Genomic DNA, 19,727 nt, shown 5'->3' with positions numbered 1-19,727 from the left:
ATCAACTTTTATTTTTAATGGTTTATTTTCCACCACCACCCCACCTCAGCTGAAACTAAAATTATTTTACCAAAGGATTGAAACGTTATGACCCCTCATTCCATGAAGACAACAGTGTTTTCCAACACAGAGTTTGCTATGCAGCTTTAAAAATAAAAAAAGGAAAACACAGGCCAATAAACTCCTTCTTAAGCAAAATTGTGAAACCATGATTCCATCTGTTTTATCTGAATTGCAGGTTGTTCGACATAATCTACTTCAGCCATGTGTGTTATCCCAACGATTATACTATTAAAAAGTAAAATGGTTTTCTTGCAATCTTTGTGCCTTGTAATAACATACTCAGCTTTCCAAGGATGACTGATGTGGCTCTGAGACTCCTAAACAGGGAAAGGGAGCCCATTTCAACAATCTTTAAATAAGGTTGTTATTTATTATTTGTATCCCCAGTAGGAAAAAAAGAACACAGTTTCACTGAAATGAAACAGACTGTTTTGTGTATTGAGGGGCTTAACTAAGAGAGCCAGGATGATTTCTTCCATAAGTAAATCACACTGTACCACTTCCTAATACTGTCCCTGAGGACTCCCTAATTTGTGAGGCAAATATTTCCTAGAAGACTGAAACAAGTTCAAATAAATGGAGAGTCGCTTCAACAGGGATTGGCTCCCAAATGTTGTGTTTTGTCTATAATTCTATCTATTGTTCTTTGGGGATGGCAAATTTAGAAAGTTAAGAGGAGGCCTCAAGGATTAGTCAGCAGGGAGTACTTTTGTACATCAGTTGGGATGGTATCTGTCCTAACTTTGTTTTCCAGGAATAGTTACGAGATTGCCAAAATACTTTGGCTGTAGCTACCCAACATCTGTCCCTGCTTCACTGTCTTAATTCTAAGACGCTTGAATCCTTTTGTAGCTACAACTTGGTTTTTCTCATGAATTTCCCTTTCTGAAAACAATGGAATAGGCACAGTCAGTGGCGTAGCGTGGGGGGTGCAGGGGGCCCCAGCCACACCGGGCGCAACATCTGGGGGTTAGGGTTAGGGGGCGCAAATCCGCGGGTTAGGGGCCGCAAATTACTTGCCTTGCCCCGGGTACGGTGCTGGCAACCCACGCTACGCCACTGGGCACAGTGGCTCTTTTATGAACCAGAAACCTTTCTTTCGCTTAAGAAGAAGAAACACTGGTTGCCCAACTGAAGATCTCCTGAGTAAACCCCCTGTGACTGGTACAAAACTATAATTATCCCCGTCCTGTTCATTTCATTTTCACAGGAAAATATCCAGATGGGTTGTGTCCGAGTGAATTGTGCATTCACAGCGCATGCTATGTAAGAAGCTACAGTAGCTAGGATGTCCCAAACATCCACAAAGTACTGCGGGAGCTGTTATGGAGAAGTCTGTTGGGTGGCCGTTTTAAAATAAATAAAATACATGGGTCTTCTGCAGTTTCCCCTTACAACATCAAAGGCAACCATTTGTTACACAGGCAGTTCTCCCTAGGTTGTGTGAAAATGCATAACAGAAGCACCTATTTCCAGAAAAAATGGAGCGTACCACTGAACAGCAGTCCTGTGGTATATGCTTTCATCCACGGGAATTGATGCCAAAAATAGCTCTGACTCCGAGTGCCTCCCCCACCTCTCTCCTGCTCTCCCTCTTCCTTTTTGTGCTTTTCTCTTCTTTGCACTGATGCTTCCCCCTCACTGCATCCTGTATCTCACGTTATCGTTTATTCCAGGGTGAACGGGCAGAGCAATTTGGTGTGAAAATGAAAAACATTGAAACCCTTGACCTCTTCTGCTGAAGTCAAGCACATCAGTTTATCAGATATGTGCAACGCTATGAGCACAGAACTAAGAATTTACACAATTTTTTAAAAATAAAAAACCCCAGGAACTAATGCTATTAACTTGAATAGAACTAAATTTCACAAGTGGCCCCCTCAAAGTGAGCAGTGCTATTTATGGACTAATGTACTATTCAGTAGAAGGGTGTGGGCTACTGTAATTTACTGCTAATTTTCAGTAAAAAGCAGTTGAAGCAAAAGGTATTTATAGTTAGCTTTATACAGGAGGAATATTAAATATTCCAACAAGAAGATTGGAGTCCTGTTCAGACAACATGTGTACACTGATTGAATGCATGTGAGCATGGGTGGTTCAGGATCATGCCCACTGCTCCCCATGTGTCTTTATCATAAACTTTCCAAGAAGGCCCAATGTACGTAGGAAATACCTGCATATGTTGTTGTTGTTTAGTCATTTAGTTGTGTCCGACTCTTCGTGACCCCATGGACCAGAGCACGCCAGGTAATCCTGTCTTCCACTGCCTCCCACAGTTTGGTCAAACTCATGCTGGTGGCTTCGAGAACACTGTCCAACTATCTCGTCCTCTGTCGTCCCCTTCTCCTTGTGCCCTCAGCTTCACGATCTGTCCTTCCAGTGAGCACTCAGGGCTGATTTTCTTCAGAATGGATAGGTTTGATCTTCTTGCAGTCCGTGGGACTCTCATGAGTCTCCTCCAGCACCATAATTCAAAAGCATCAATTCTTCAGCGATCAGCCTTCTTTATGGTCCAGCTTTCACTTCCATACATCACTACTGGGAAAACCATAGCTTTAACTATGCGGACCTTTGTTGGCAAGGTGATGTCTCTGCTTTTTAAGATGCTGTCTAGGTTTGTCACTGCTTTTCTCCCAAGAAGCAGGCGTCTTTTAATTTCGTGACTGCTGTCACCATCTGCAGTGATCATGGAGCCCAAGAAAGTAAAATCTCTCACTGCCTCCATTTCTTCCCCTTCTGTTTGCCTGGAGGTGATGGGCCCAGTGGCCATGATCTTCGGGGGGTTTTTTTATGTTGAGCTTCAGACCATATTTTATGCTCTCCTCTTTCACACTCATTAAAAGGTTCTTTAATTCCTCCTCACTTTCTGCCATCAATGTTGTGTCATCTGCATATCAGAGGTTGTTGATATTTCTTCCAGCCGTCTTACTTCCGGCTTGGGATTCATCCAGCCCAGCCTTTCGCATGATGAATTCTGCATATAAGTTAAATAAGCAGGGAGACAATATACAGCCTTGTCGTACTCCTTTCCCAATTTTGAACGGATCACTTGTTTCATATCCAGTTCTAACTGTAGCTTCTTGTCCCACATAGAGATTTCTCAGGAGACAGTTGAGGTGATCAGGCACTCCCATTTCTTTAAAAACTTGCCATAGTTTGCTGTGGTCAACACAGTCAAATGCTTATCAATTAATCAACCACATTTTACACAGACTTGAAGGCAACTTAGGAATGTACCTGCTTCGGGCTCCCTTTTTGGAAGGAAAAAACAGGGTGCAAATATTCACACAAAACGAAATGGAAATGGGAGGAAGATCTTTGCTTTCTATAGCAGTCCTTACTAGTGGTTCAGCTAATGATTTTTCAGTTAAGGTTAAGACCTCAGGGAATGTTGTTGTGTGAATACCAAGAGTTTACAAAAATGTTCCCTAATGAATATTTCAAGCAAACAGGGCAAGGAAGCTTTTACTAAACTAGGCATTAAAAAAAGATGAATCAACAATTGCATACATATTTTACTGAGGCTGTGTCCCAAAGTGTTTATGTTATGAAGCTCCCACAGTGCCATTTTAAAAAGATCACCATGTTCCCATGCAACCTACGAGGACAGAGGCTGTGGAAGAAGTTCAGGTAAGGCAAAAAGGGGAAATGATTTTAGAGATATTTCAGACACATCCATGCCATATATTTTAAGCACTGTTATACCACTTTAACAGTCATGGAGAATTCTGGGAACTGCAGTTTGTTAAGCGCGCTGGGAATAGTTCTGTGAGGTCAGCACCCTTATCAAACTATGGCATTAAAAGTGGTACAGTGGTGATTTAAATGTATGTTTTGGATGTGACCTTCCTGATCCTGAAATTGTTTTTATTCACATTTCCAAAGAAAGCTGAACAGTTCTGTCTTAATCCTACATCATAATGAAAATTGCATTATTATGTAAACTGAAGGCCATCCATTTGCCTTATATTCCTCAGGTGCCTTTTAGATCATGGGATAAAAGCAAGCAGTGAACATTCATCCAGACATCCCATCTGATACTGTTAGTCACAGAGGACATAATCCAGTGTAAAAACGGAGGGCTCCCCTCCTGAAAATTCAGCAGAAAACTGAAGTAGGAGCAGTATCTAATCTATGTGCAGAAAAAGAAGGAGGTACACCTTGTTAGCATTATTGAAATTCTCTCTCTCTCTCTCTCTCTCTCTCTCTCTCTCACACACACACACACACACACACAAACAAACACCCTACATTAAGATCTTCGCCACACACTCTTCTCCAAGTTGTCCTGCTTAAAGAGGGAAGGGCCTTTCTCGTGAGGGTGCCCTGGTTTGGGAACCCTCTCCCCAGTACAGCTCGCTTGGCACCTGCATTAAGATACTTTCAGTGCCAAAGGCCTTTTTATTCTCCCACACCTTTTAAAAGTATGCTTCAGTGTATTTGAGTCCTTGAGACAAATTCTTTTGAACTGAGTCTTAATGCTGTTGTTCTGGTTCGCCAGACACGGCTTAGTCATGCTGGCCACATGACCTGGAAGCTGTACGCCGGCTCCCTCGGCCAATAAAGTGAGATGAGCACTGCAACCCCAGAGTCGGCCATGACTGGACCTAATGGTTAGGGGTCCCTTTACCTTTAATGCTGTTGTAGAATACTTGTATGGGACGCAGGTGGCGCTGTGGGTTAAAGCCTCAGCGCCTAGGACTTGCCGATCGAAAGGTCGGTGGTTCGAATCCCTGCTGCGGGGTGCGCTCCCGCTGCTCGGTCCCAGCGCCTGCCAACCTAGCAGTTCGAAAGCACCTCCGGGTGCAAGTAGATAAATAGGGACCGCTTACCAGCGGGAAGGTAAACGGCGTTTCTGTGTGTGGCTCTGGCTCGCCAGATGCAGCTTTGTCACGCTGGCCACGTGACCCGGAAGTGTCTCCGGACAGCGCTGGCCCCTGGCCTCTTAAGTGAGATGGGCGCACAACCCCAGAGTCTGTCAAGACTGGCCCGTACGGGCAGGGGTACCTTTACCTTTAGAATACTTGTATGCTGCTTAAGGTGGTTCGGTGTAGATATTTGTATACAGATATTATAGTTTTAACTTATCACATTAACCTTGGCCACCTTCAAAGTAATTGTAAGGACGCGCCCCCCCCAAAAGCCTGCACCCTCAGCAACGAGAATTTTATAGAAATGGCCTCTCCTATTTCATAATGTTAGAATGCAGTTTCTCTTCTCGTGAATGGATAGGTAATGATTGCAAAATAAAGAATACAAGAGACTTTTGTTGTTGTTGGATGGCACTGTGTTCTAAATCATAGAGAGAACCAGCACATATGAACATGGGGAGCTACCTTATACTGAGTCAGAACACTGATCCCTCAAGCTCATTGTCTTCATTGACGGACAGCAGCCCTTTAGGGCCTTTTTTATGCAAACCCGATGCTCTGAGCTATGGCCTCCATAGACAGGCTGCCCATGTCAGAGCTTATTTTATTATTCATTTATTAATGTAATTGAATTAAGAATTAAGAAATTCAAGGTGCCATACATGGTTCCCTTCCCCCATTATCTCCCCAACAACTCTGCAAGCTGAGTTAGGCGTGAGAGACAATACAGTGGTACCTCTGGTTGCAAATGGGATCCGTTCTGGAGCCCCACTCGCAACCTGAATGGAACGCAACCTGCGTCTGTGCACACGTGAGTTGTGATTCGCTGCTTCTGCGCATGCACGTTATGTCATTTTGCGCGTCTGCGCATGCGTGAGCGGCGAAACCCGGAAGTAACCCTTTCTGGTACTTCCAGGTCGCCGCAGGACACAACCTGAGAAGACGTAATCCGCAGCATTTGCAACATGAGGTATGACTGTAGGTGGCCCAAGGTCATCCAGTGAGCTTCAGTAATGGATGAATGGGGATTTGAACCCTGGTCTCCCAGGTCCTAGTCTAACACTCTGACCCCTACACCAAACTGGCTCTCACCTTCAGCCCTCGTGTGTGCGTGGTTGTGGCTGAGGACTCAAGAGAGTTGTGCAAAGAGCTTCTCCCATCCCACACAATTATAACCGTGTGATTAGAGAACGACTGAAGGGAGCTAATAAGGTGTGGTGGTTGTAATTAGGTGACAACTATTCCATTTCTATTAAAAGATACTGCTGTTAGAAAAAGATATGACAGTAAGAGGGAGTGAAGCAGAGTGTGTGCCTGACTACACTCGAGCTAATTGTCAGACTCCCTAGATCAGTTTAACTAGCCTAAAGTTATTCTTGAGATAAGTTAATTGAACAAATTGAGCTGCACTGAGGAATAGCACTGAAAAACCTGGATTACGGAAAAGCGAAAAGAGTGGTGTGGGCTTGGAAGGGAAAAAACCAGGCTGACTGTTTCATCTCCCCGATGCAAAGCTGTCATTTTGAGGCAGCTAATTAGGCACAGGGAGTTCTTCTTCTTCCCCCAGATTTGTAGATGGGGAAGCTTTCTCAGCTTCTTACGAGGCTGCTTTCAGAATCCTCCTCTGCAGGATTCCTCCCCAGATTTTAAAGTTCTACCTTAATGGATATAAGAGGGGTCTGCAAAAAAATAAAAATAAAAATCGTGGCAGTATGGATCCTAACCACCCACCCAGCCATGCCCTTTCCCCAGCCGCTCTATTCCACCACCCTACAACACCTCTCATTTCCCTCCTCTCAGCATCTTGTGCCTACTGAGCACCCTCAGTCCTTATTTCTTGCTCCTTTAAGGTTCTCAAGGTCAGAGTCTTTTTTGTACTTCAACAAACCACATGGTCCTCTCCAGCCTGCTGATGCCTCTATTTTGTACATGGATGGTGCCATTTTGATGATGATGATGATGATGATGATGATGATAATTTATACCCCACCCATCTGGCTGGGCCTCCCCAGCCACTCTGGATGGCTCCCAACAGAATATTAACAACATTAAAAACTTCCTTAAACAGGGCTGCCTTCAGATGTCTTCCAAAAGTCTGATAGTTGTTTACATTAAGAGCTTGTTGTTCATGGGATGCAGGGATGCTAACTTGGATAAAATATTGTGGGGGCCCAGATAAGCCTTGCTCTGCATAATCAACCACATGAGGCAGTGCACACACACCATTTGAAAGGGAGTGCCCATCAACTTGGGGTGTGTGTGTGGCCCCCTCAAATATTTTATTGTGAGCGCCGTAGCCCTCACGGCCCCTAGGTGTTGGCTCCTCTGGTGGGATGTTTACTAGAATGGAAACCTTGGTTCTTCCAAAGGTACGTTTCTGGAAGGTGGCAAGGAATCATAATAAAATCAACTGATCAATTAGCAATAAACATGGACTACATGTTTTGTTTTTAAATGGGGAGATCTACCTAGGACCATGCCAGTTAATAGCTGGGGGGGGGGGGGGAGAGATGTTCTTTGAAACTCCATTGAAACTTGCAATTGCCCTGAAGATAGAAGGTAAATGAATGAACCCCTCTAAAGGAATGCTGTTGTCATAGAAACGAATCAAGACCACTCTTTAATCAGCTAGCTACCTTGAGCCAGACCATCAATTATAGAAAAGGATTAGAGGCTGCACATTGTTTCCTCTTCCTGCCTACTGATTTTCATTTGTTTCATAGAAGGACGGGATGCGGCCACCTCTCATTTAGCAGACAGGCTGTTGCCTGAATTCTGTCCGGGGAATGGCTGCTTAGGAACAGGGCTCCCCCCAAACAGTTCTAGAGGCTCCTGTAACAGGTTTCCATGCAGTTTTCCAACTTACAGATGTCACCAGAGGTGCCTTTGGATTATCAGCAGGGAACCTCTGGCCCACAGACCCAGATAGGCCCATCAGGCCTCCCCCATTTGGCCTGAAAGTCCATCTTGGTTCAGTCATGCCCACTTCCTCTATTATCCAACCGTGAAAGGTTAAAGTGCAGCTAAAATTCGCAAACTTACAAAAATGGGCTTTTATGATATTGCTGCTGAAACAGACATACGGTAAAACGGAACAAAAAATGTTTTATTGCCGATTTGCGAGCTTGTGTGATTAATTCTAATGTCATTCATCGCTTTCATTTGTGGGTTCTCTCTAGTACCCGTAGGATTTTCTTCTACATTTGCCATGGGTATGGGTATGAGTGCCTGCAGAATTTTAAGGGAGCGGCTTATATTCGGGTATTGTCTTTTCTCTCTCCTCCCCCCCCTTTAAAGGTGCGGCTTATATTCGGGCCAATACAGTATATGCACCTCCCATGTTTCTCTGATAAAAATAGGGAAGTGCCATTCCATAATGATAATTTTACTGTTTAAACTCGACACATCTTATGGGTTGCCCCAGCCCTCTGGCCAGATTCCAACATATATAGAAACATAATAAAACATTAATATTTTTTTTTTAAAAAAAACCTGTTAAAATGGTGAGCGACTACTTTAAATGTACAGTGTGGATGTGATCTCTATCCCTTCTCTGCAGGATATAAATTCAGAAGGCAGTTGCAAGATGCCTGTGTTCCTTGTAGTAACAGTTGTGTACCTCTGCCCACTTCCTCAGCTTTCACCAGTCCAATTCTAGTCCAAAATATTATAATTGCATAACAAAGATAACATATCCAAAGCAACATATGCAAAAAGCTGCTGTGGTGCCAATTTATGTGTTGGTTATTAGTTTGAAATCAACAAAACGTTTTTAAAGGTTACAATAACAATGGCTTTCGCAGGATACATCTTAATTACCAGAAGAGCATGAGATAATGGGTTTCTTGAACAGCAGTGCAGTAGATTTCCAAATGCTCCGAAATAAAAGTTTCTGAAACACAGTGACGGCTGGTATTTATGGGAACTGTATGGGTACTGTAGAGTGGGAGGCCAAGAGTAGAGGGAGCCAGAGTCAGTGAGAGGCAGACCTACCTAATTCTGCAATGCATAGACTAAAGAGTTGGAAGCTGACAGATGGGAGGGAGGTAAAGGACGCCTGGACAGTTACGTCCAGTCAAAGGCAACTATGGGGTTGTGGCACTCATCTCTCTTTCAGGCCAAGGGAGCCAGCGTTTGTCCACAGATAGCATTCTGGGTCATGTGGCCAGCATGACTAAACTGCTTCTGGCGCAACAGAACATTGTGACAGAAACCAGAGCGCACAGAAAAGCTGTTTACCTTCCCACTGTAGTGGCACTGGTGGAGGAAGAGGAGTGTGGGGGGAGCGCACTGCCCCTGGCAGCACGATCCCGGTGGGGTGGCACGCCCCGCCCCCAGGACATGCGCCAGCCCCACCTCCGCCTGCTCTCCGTCCCCCAGTGCCAGAGCATGAAGTTCTGCCACTGCGTAGCGGTACCTATTTATCTACTCGTACTGGTATGCTTTTGAACTGCTAGGTTGGCAGGAGATGGGACGGAGCAACAGAATCTCACCCCATCGTGGGGATTCGAACCACCGACCTTCTGATTGGCAAGCCCAAGAGGCTCAGTGGTTTAAACTACATCACCACCCTTTGAGACAGTGCCACCCCCTGGATTGGTTGTAAGTGAGAAGGCAGACAGGTGGGGGGTAGCTGAGGGCAAACAGGTTACTGGGACAATACTCCATTCGCTCTTAGGGGAGTAGTTTCCATTGCTGAAACAAGGAGTAGATCTGGAAGTTTCAAACATATGTCCTTGGCATGGTTTTGCATCAGCTATCTCTCACATGTTTTCCTTGTTTGCTTGCACTGTAATTTGGAAGAACCTCCTTTTGCTGTTGAAATGCCTCTGCATATAAAGATAATTTTACAGTGGTTGAAGTGGTGATACACTTTTTATACTGTCATGTTGCTTTAATACAGATTTTACGTCATGCGACTGTGTAGGCTCCATTAGATTGCTAAAACAAACGTTACATAAAATACAATGCTCAGGACTTTAATTGCTTTTCCACTGGCAACAAAACAGTGTTTATCTCAGCCTATTCTATGGGGCCTGTCCTCCAAATTATAGGATCAACTGTACTACCTGGGCATACCACATGATTTAACCTTTGTATCAGGAAGACACAAAAGGCCTTTCCGACAACTCCCATCCCACTCCAAGAATCGGAAAGTACATTGCGTGCCCAGGTGCAGAAGCACACAGGCCAGTCAAGGCAGCTCCAGGGAAGGAATAAGACTAAGGACACTAGCATTGGGTTGAAATAGGCACAGCTTTATTGATTACACCCAAGTAGGCTTTGGTGAAGGCACTGGGTATGGATTCTGTATCACCTGCTGATAGGTGAGCAAGCTGGGTCAACCCTGGATGGAAGGTTGCCCTATGACAAGTCAAATTGGAGTACTCTCCTTGGGGTCACCAGTGGTAAGGACAGTGCTCCTTTTTTTTTTTTTTTTTTTAGAAAAAGAGGTGCCGAAACCTCCTTCAGTCTCTTAGAATGGCAATGGTGTCCACCTGAAAGGTGGTAGAACTGAATTCTGTCTGGGGAAAAGGCCCTGGTGCTACCCTAGTGGGCTCCAGGACAGAAATACCTCCTTAAACCCCTTTGATGGGGTACCCGTTAGCCAAAATATGAACCCAATGCCTAATCTGCCATAAATTGTAACAATTGCTTTGAGGCAGACAAGCACCAGGAAGAAAATCCTCACTGGCCAAGCATGCCCTAGCAAGGTCAAGATGGCCCCAGCCTGCTCACCTTTGGGATGGAGATAGCATCTGCCAACAGCTAGAGGGCACTACATAGGCTACCCTTGTGTAACGGCAGAATCAGAGGAACTCGAGGTAAACTGTCAAGCAAAGGCTATAATCTGAAAAGCAAATTTTTAATGCAGAGTTGAAGAACCCGAGGGACTCCTGAGGTTGCTGGACTACAGCTCCCATCATCGCTGGCCATTGGCCATGCTGGCTGGGAATGATGGGAATTGGAGTCACACAACATCTGGAAGGGCTCTGTTTCCCCACCACTCCTTTCACAGATTGCTTAGGCTGCCAGTTGAAATGCATTTTGATGCTCCCGTTAAACCACAGACTTTAGCACATATTGCAGATGGAATGGATGCAGTGGGATTCATTTCCACCCTGACCTCAATCTGACAGTTAAAATAGGTTGAAACAGGAGGGGGAGCTCTCACTGCATGATCCAAGGAAACAGGGAGGACAAAAATACATTTGTCAGTCCTGACTTGTCTTGTGGAAGTGACACACACAGAGACAGACACACACGTAACACCAGGGCTTTTTTTTCAGCTGGAACTTAGCAGAACTCAGTTCCGGCACCTCTCGGTTGGGTGCCACTGCCATTATAAGAGAACAAGGGAGGTGTTCATGATGAGTTCCAGCACCTCTTTTTTGGGAAAAATATCACTGTTTTAAACCAGTATCTTCTTGCTGCATCTAATTTTTAAAATTACATTTTCAAAAATAATTTCTGCCACTTGGGAAAATAAAATTAAAATTAAAATTAAAATAAAATACTATTTTGTTGTAGGCAAGCCTGAGTATCAGCTATTTGGCCCAACTGCTGGCCCAGAAAGCAGAATCAACTTATAAACAGCTGAGGGTTTTTTAAGGAAAGAGATCTTATGCAACAGGGTGACATTTCTGAGGAAGCAGGTTTCTCAGATTTAAAGCCACTTTAGAAAGAAAACATCAATCAACCAAGGCTGGTTTTATAACGCTGACAACACTATTACTGAAATTGTTAATGAAGTACTACCGTATTTTTCGCTCTATAAGACGCACCAGCCCATAAGACGCACCTAGTTTTTGGAGGAAGAAAACAAGAAAAAAAAAATTCTGAATCCCAGAAGACAGAACAGCAAGAGGGATCACTGCGCAGCGATCCCTCTCGCTGTTCTGGCTTCTGGGATAGCTGCGCAACCTGCATTCGCTCCATAAGACTTTTTCCATAAGGGAAAAAGTGCATCTTATAGAGCAAAAAATACAGTAAATTCTGTGAGTCGCTAAGTACAACAGATCCTTCACACTCACCGTGCCATACATCATCAAGAGTTATGAGACATCCTTTTGCACAATGGATGAGATCCCCGTATTGTGAATAATAGGAACACATAACAGTAGCTATTATCATGGGCTCTCTGTTATTGGCCTGATCAGCATCATTTGATGAATAATACATACTTTCAGTAGAATAGCCAAAGCATTTCATTAAAGTGCAACGGGCACTATGTGAAAATGGACGTGAGACGCTGCCACTTTCCTTAGCTGGTGACTCTTCTCGGGAAGTATTATGTCTTTGAACAGCCTAGCTCCCAAATATACATTGATAAATAACAGTGATTAATCGGCATGTTCAAATTGCAATAAAGAACAGGCACCAATGCTCTGTTTGTCTATTAGTATACTGTTATCTTTATAGAGACTTTATGGAGACTTATTAGAAGCAGAAGGCCGCCAGTGTAAACAAGTCTGTATATTGTTCCTCTTCCCATGCAAGGCTTTTCAGACTGCTCTCTAAATCTCTCAGCATTTAGTTTCAAATGTAAAGTCTCTGCACAATTCTTTCCCTTTCAGATGTTGTCTGATGTCCTCATATTATTTCTGTCCTGCATTTCTATCCCAAGAAGAAGAAGAAGAAGAAGAAGAAGAAGAAGAAGAAGAAGAAGGAGAAGAAGAAGAAGAGTTTGGATTTGATATCCCGCCTTTCACTCCCTTTAAGGAGTCTCAAAGCGGCTAACATTCTCCTTTCCCTTCCTCCCCCACAACAAACACTCTGTGAGGTGAGTGGGGCTGAGAGACTTCAGAGAAGTGTGACTAGCCCAAGGTCACCCAGCAGCTGCATGTGGAGGAGCGGAGATGCGAACCCGGTTCACCAGATTATGAGTCCACTGCTTTTAACCACTACACTACACTGGCTTTGAGGTGCTGTGCCTGGTTCTCCACTTCCTCAGTTAATCCTCACAACAACCCTGTGAGGGAGATTAGGTTGAGAGACAGTGACTGGGCCAGTGAGCTTTATGATCAAGATCGGAATTCAAACTCAGCTCTCCAACTAGTCTAACAACTACATCACACTGGGTACTCAGAAAATTATTGAGCAATACGAAGTTTGCACTGTATGCCAAAATTTTCCAGTCACGTTTCTCATAAGTTCAGCTTGAAAAGCGATCCTGATAAGATGGATGTGATTATAGGTGTTTCATACATGTTGTAAGATCTAAGCCCCTTCTTCCTCTCCTGTCAAGGGCTCACCTGTTATTATTGACAGTTCGCATACATATTCTCTCTCTCTCTCTCGCCTGCAAACAGAAACAAAATGATATTTTGATATTTGGAGATCCTCTGACAGCTGCTAATGCGAGCGCTCAAGTAGCATGAGGCAAGCGGCTAAAGCCAGATCAAGCCCAAGAGACTTTTTGAGTACAAGGCAGGAAAGGTGAAATATATTCCAAACCGGGGGGGGGGGGGAATGACTGGGCAGAAAAAGGTCAGGTGTTCTGGGAGATGTTCAAAAGGGTGACAGCCTATGCTGTTGTTTCAAGGTCATTGTTGTGAAAGAGAATGGGTGGAAATTTTGAAGTCTCACACAAATATGTGCTTTTCCTGTGCTTTTATTTTCTCTGTGTGTTCCACGGGCAGCGCTGTCCGTGCACAGATTAGTGCTTTTAATACGGTCTTTTGGCAGAGCATTTCATTTATTTATTTATTTCTAAAAAGGATTATTTTGCTGCCTTCGACCTTGTTGCTTGTGGCAGAGTTCTCTTGTGTGCACCTGTTGTTTATGCCCGTTCCCTCTCGGCAGATGGAAGCAGGCAGCAGAGCAAATGCTGCTACAGAAATGCCACCGACCGTACATTAGGAGGTGCCCTTTCCCCCTGCTGTGGGGATGGGGAGAATATGCCACTAGCAGTTCATCGCAGGCAGCCGCTTTGAACCTTTTAAGGCTGGTGAAACAAAACGCTAATGGCAGCCAAGAGTACCCCATTAAATCCATAGGATTCCTGTATACAGCCATTGCGAGTTGCCACATCCTGAAAATAACGTGCTTTTATCGATTGCCGTTTTACCTCACATACCACAGTGTGAAGAAAGATGGCGGTGGTGGTGATTCTTTAAGACATTCTGTTGGATGTCAGAATGATGAAGAAAGGACAAAAACTAAATAACATAAATATTAAACTAAGTACAATTTAAAATACAGCATCCAGTCACGAAAACAGCAGCAAGCATAAATAATAACTATGTTATCTCCAAATGTCTGAGTGAAAATATATTATTTTTTTATATGATTAAATATAGTCTGTTAAATAATAGTTATATTTAAAGTTACTTTTTATATGGCACTTCTGAATGTACATACATGATTTTAGTAATAATTACAACAGGCCTATAAGGTAGGCTAATGGTATTGTCTCCATTTTGCAGGCTCAAGATGGCGGCTTGCCTAAGGTGATCCACTGAGCTTGTAGCTGGTGTGTGCTGTGAAAGACTTCCTATCTCACAAGAAAATAAATGGGCCTGAAAGGTAGGCTACAAAATACTCAGCTGGAGCTGGCTAAGGAGACTGATCAGGCAGATGAGTGTCAGGAACTGAAAATGTGGTTTGCCAATAGGGGGGGAAATGTAAAAGGTAAAAGGTAAAGGACCCCTGGACGGTTAACTCCAGTCAAAGGCGACTATGGGGTTGCGGTGCTCATCTTGCTTTCAGGCCGAGGGAGCTGGTGTTTGTCCACAGACAGCTTTCTGGGTCATGTGGCCAGCATGACTAAACCGCTTCTGGAGCAACAGGTCACCGTGATGGAAACCAGAGTGCATGGAAACGCTGTTTAGCTTCATACCGCAGTGGTACCTATTTATCTACTTACACTGGTGTGCTTTTAAACAGCTAGGTTGTCAGGAGCTGGGACAGAGCAATGGGAACTCACCCCATTAATTTGAACCGCCGAGCTTCCGATCAGCAAGCCCAAGAGGCTCTGTGGTTTAGACCCACAGCGCCACCGCTATTACACAAAAAGGAACTTCAGGAACTAGAAACTCATTTAGGAAAGCAGCAACAACAACTTTATATGAGGTTAAGCCAAATGGTCAGAGACCACACTGAAAATGAGTGACCGAGGGGGTGGGCACCAGGAGCAGCTCAAAAGGGGGGTGAGACAAAAAGTGCTAAAGACTACTCAACCCTAAACACAGTCACAGAAGGAACACTTTCTTCTGAAGAAAGTGGTGGTGACCACACTGAATTGCCTTTCATTTTTTCTGTTCTTTTTATTAACCCAAGCATTCCAACATGCCACAGGCTATCTAAATAGGTTTCAGCCCTGTGGCTCCTATTGCTGGTTTATCACACTTCACTTGGGTCACCCCCCCCCCACCCCTGTTCTTCTGCATTTTACATCAGCTCTATTTGGGTATTCGCTCTCACATGATTACAATCTTTCCCAGTATTTATGTAGAAACTTAAATACCTGTTCGTTTAACAAAAAAAGTTTTCAGGATGTTTTTTCCCAACTCAAGCTACATTTCAGTCTTTCTTGGAGATAGAAAATGTTCCAAAACCAAACAATGGACGTGGCATCAGAAGTAGTTGGGTTTGTTTTTTCTGTTAAAAATGGAAACTCTGGGCACCTAAATGTGCATCATTGGATCTGTTTTTGCTGAGGAGAAATGACCCCAATATGTTACAAACGGCCTGAACAAAAGCACATTCCAACAGCAAAATCAATAGACTCTCTAAGGCATTTGTTTTGTTCCAGGTGCTTTCTGTATATTTTTTGTGTATAGAAAGAAAACTGTAAATTTGTGGGATATTGTGTATTACTGTACAGAAGGACTACAACTGAGGTCTATTTCTGTGTAAATTCTAAAGCAAAAAAAGGGTACTGGAGGTGTAACAGAACCACCATGGTCTGGGACATGGAAATTTGTGAACCTATTTTTTTACATTATACTATGCTCGACTCTTTTAATATACAGTATTCACAAGGTCCGTATAGTTAAAGCCATGGTTTTCCCAGTAGTGATGTATGGAAGTGAGAGCTGGACCATAAAGTAGGCTGATCGCCGAAGAATTGATGCTTTTGAATTATGGTGCTGGAGGAGACTCTTGAGAGTCCCATGGACTGCAAGAAGATCAAACCTATCCATTCTTAAGGAAATGCTCCCTGGAAGGACAGATCCTGAAGCTGAGGCTCCAATACTTTGGCTACCTCATGAGAAGAGAAGACTCCCTGGAAAAGACCCTAATGTTGAGAAAGATGGAGGGCACAAGGAGAAGGGGATGACAGAGGACGAGATGGTTGGACAGTGTTCTCGAAGCTACAAACATGAGTCTGACCAAACTGCGGGAGGCAGTGGAAGACAGAAGTGCCTGGCGTGCTCTGGGCCATGGGGTCACAAAGAGTCGGACACGACTAAATGACAACAAAAATTTACATGTTAATTTATAATTGATAGTGCTATTGATTGTCTTCGCTTAAAGTAAGTGGCTATGTATATTCTTGTATATTTGCATAATTTATCTATGTGCCACTGTGATACAATTTTTTTAAAAATGTAGGCTATAAATTGGTTAAAGCAATACATTTAAATAAGTAAGTGTGGGGGAAGAGTGGGGCTGTGTCCTCTCTGCTATCTTCCCATCACTCAGCACCACCGGCTTCCACTACATTGAAGGGGGAAAGTCTATAGACGAGTGTCCCTAGGAGATTTAGAGCCCTGTGTGATGCTGCTCACTGAAAGCAGAAGTAGCAAGCTTTCTGAATGGCATCTGTTTATAGCTAAGCAGCAAATGATTGCAGAGACTGAAAATCAATTTTGCTGCACATAAAAATAGTAAATAAAAAAAAATCAATATGAGAATGCCATTAAATTATCTTTATGTCTTACAGGTAATTTACTTAAAGCAGAAACACATAACCCAAGACAAGGTAAGAACAAATAGCTGGTTTTTGAAAATTCCTCTTGGCAATTGCTGGATTTACACTAGTTAACATTGCAAAACATGAATTTGAAACTCTTCCAAGAGACACGTAAATACCCACTGACAGCTGTGCATTAATTAATAAGCCAAGACTGGTGGGTGGGACACATCCTCCAAAATTTTAGGGAGAGACCAAAAAACTATTTTGGGCAAGATGCCTGAGCATACGGTGGTGAATCAACTTGCGAGGTTCTTATGGATTGTCTGGATCTGTTTCAGTATAGGTCCATTTATAGGACAGAGGCAGTCTTGGTCGCCCTAGTGGATGACCACCACCAGAAACAAGATGGAGGGAGAGCGTCCCTATTGATTCGGTAGGAACTCTCAGCAGCTTAGGATACTATCATCTGCAGTATATTTCTGACCTTCCTGAATAGGATGAGGCCAGAAATTAGTTTTGTTCAGTTGTCAAAACCCTAGCTGTAAGCAACAAAACAAGCAAATGCTGCTATGTGTTTGTGCTTGGACAACTAGAAGCTAATCCCCTCTGAATCAGCATTCAACTCATCAAATCCAGTATAATAATGTTAATACTATATCCCCTCTGGTAATTATATTACAACTCAATATAAGGAGTCTGTGATTTTTCTAGGAACTATAAGAGCTAGTGCTCACTCATCCCTTTGTGGTCTTCCTGCCTTTGGTGCTCTTCCCACAGGAAAAAGCTGCTTTCAGATAGCTATGGAGAAATCAATATCTCAATCAATCACAAAAATTATTGTTGTAATTGAGATGTGAGGGTAGGCTGGCATGTGCCTCTTGACCTTGTACTAAAGTGAGAGCAGTCTAAAAATAAAAAGTAGGACATTTCACAGTTGCAAATTTCACGATGTTCAATTAATAATAATACAAGCCATAGATAAATGACTGCTGTCATAGAGAGGGAATCTCATTTGCTGCTCAGTTGTTGTTCATTCCTAAGAAGAATGAGACACAAGCAGTCTGTTCCATGGAAAGAGATTGCACAAGCACAGCCCTGTGTTCCTCTGACCCATGTATTTATTGTAAGTTGAGTGGTTAATGTTAAGAACCACTGGCTAGTGCACATATTCAATACACTCCCTGGAGAATGTGCACATAATCTGGCCATGGAGAGGAAATTGTGTGCATTTCCTGGTCAATATACCTAATCTTCAACAGGCCTTTGGGAATATGCATATCTTGATAGCATTTCATGCAGCCTCTGGCCATTATGCATAATCCTAAATGGGCCTTGGGGAATGCTCATATCTTGATTACATTTGGTACATTCCCCAGCCATTGTGCATTAATCTCTAACAGTCCTTGGGAAATGTGCATATGTAGGCCGCATTTTGTGTATCCTCAGGGCCTCAAGTGAGGTGCAATTTAAGCAAATGTGAAGCTTTCTCCATGTGACCCCTAGGAGTTGGCTCCTATTCTCTGAAGCAGGACACCTCACCCTGTGGCCTGGCAGGGCTGTACCCTGCATGTAGCCAAAAATATGCTTCTAACTGTGGACTTCCGCAGAAATTTTTAAAAGGATGAATAACAACAAAAGGCACTTAGCAGAGTGCTTCAGTTCTTGTTATTCAGACCAAGCTTCTGGTAGGTGAGGCTTTAGATCAGAACAGGCAGCCAGGGCCATCTTTAGCAAATGCGGCATCAGGGTGCAAATATCCTCCCCTCGGAGGCTTGGGAGGGAAGCTGCACGCCCGCCAGCCTTATGATTGGCAGGGCGCAGCTGGTGGGCATGCAGGGAAAGGGGAGGTTGCTGGAAAGCCGCACAGCTCCCCCACTTGCTGGTGCACCCCTGAGAGGCTGATGCCCTGGCGCAACGCACCACTAAGCGCTATGGGAAAGATGGCTCTGCAGGCAATCATGTAGTACATGTTCAGGGCATTCTGGCCAACTTCATTGCTGGGATTCCAGCTAGGGCTTAGGCAGTTTGTGAGCAGCCCAGGCTACAGCTTGGTAATGAACTTCTGAAAGTGCAGGGAAATCAGGCCAGAGACAGTGGTTATATTCAGCCAGGTGAGGCTGTGTTTACAGTTTGGCAGGGGTGGACTTTGTTGACCTTCTGCAATATGGCTCGCTGTGTGAGCCCAAAAGTTGGTGCCCCCAAATGGATCTTCTCAATTATGAATCTTCTCAATTTTGTGCCCCCTTGGCTTGGTGCTCTGTGTGAAGGAAACTGCTCCCACTTCCCTGAATCCATCGCTGTGCTTGAGTCAGCTGAGGGCCAGTGCAGGAGGTGGTTATAGAGTGTTGGACAATGACTGGAGAGTTCCTGTTCACATCCCTACTAAAACCAGGCTACTCAGAGTTGCAGCCACTCTTATAGTTTCATTTTTCATCCCTTTTATGTTAGTACACTGTGGCTGATGCCCATTTTCACAGAGCAAAGACAACTCTTTCAAAGCCTCTGGAAATAAATTCTGTCCTCGATTAGAACAAATCGAGTGTTCTTCCTTTTAATTTATATACCAATTTGTTAAAATGACTTCTAGCAAGTGCAATAAAAATCTCTGTGGGGAGCTAATTCAGAATATGAATTAGGAATGATAATTTAATTTGTAGTGCCACAGAAAATGTTGGCTGAAGACGTATTCTTCTCAGTGCAAATGTATTCCTTTTAAATAGACTGCACGCTACCATGGGTGTCCACTTAATAAAAAAGAAAGCAACACATTGGATCAGTCCAGTCTACTGGCCGCCCTAATTTACCAGCCCCAAATGGAATCAGCATGGAATAATCTGCCTCCATTATGCTTTCTTCTCCTAAATAAAATCTGGATTCAGTCCCAGAGAATTTGTTTTCAATTCATTCTAGCAAACGTTGGGTGCTTCATG

This window comes from Podarcis melisellensis, assembly GCF_964234715.1.
Source record: "Podarcis melisellensis genome assembly, chromosome: 10".
Taxonomy (NCBI): domain Eukaryota; kingdom Metazoa; phylum Chordata; class Lepidosauria; order Squamata; family Lacertidae; genus Podarcis; species Podarcis melisellensis.
The sequence above is the reverse complement of the archived record's forward strand: the minus strand, read 5'-3'. Positions refer to the sequence as shown.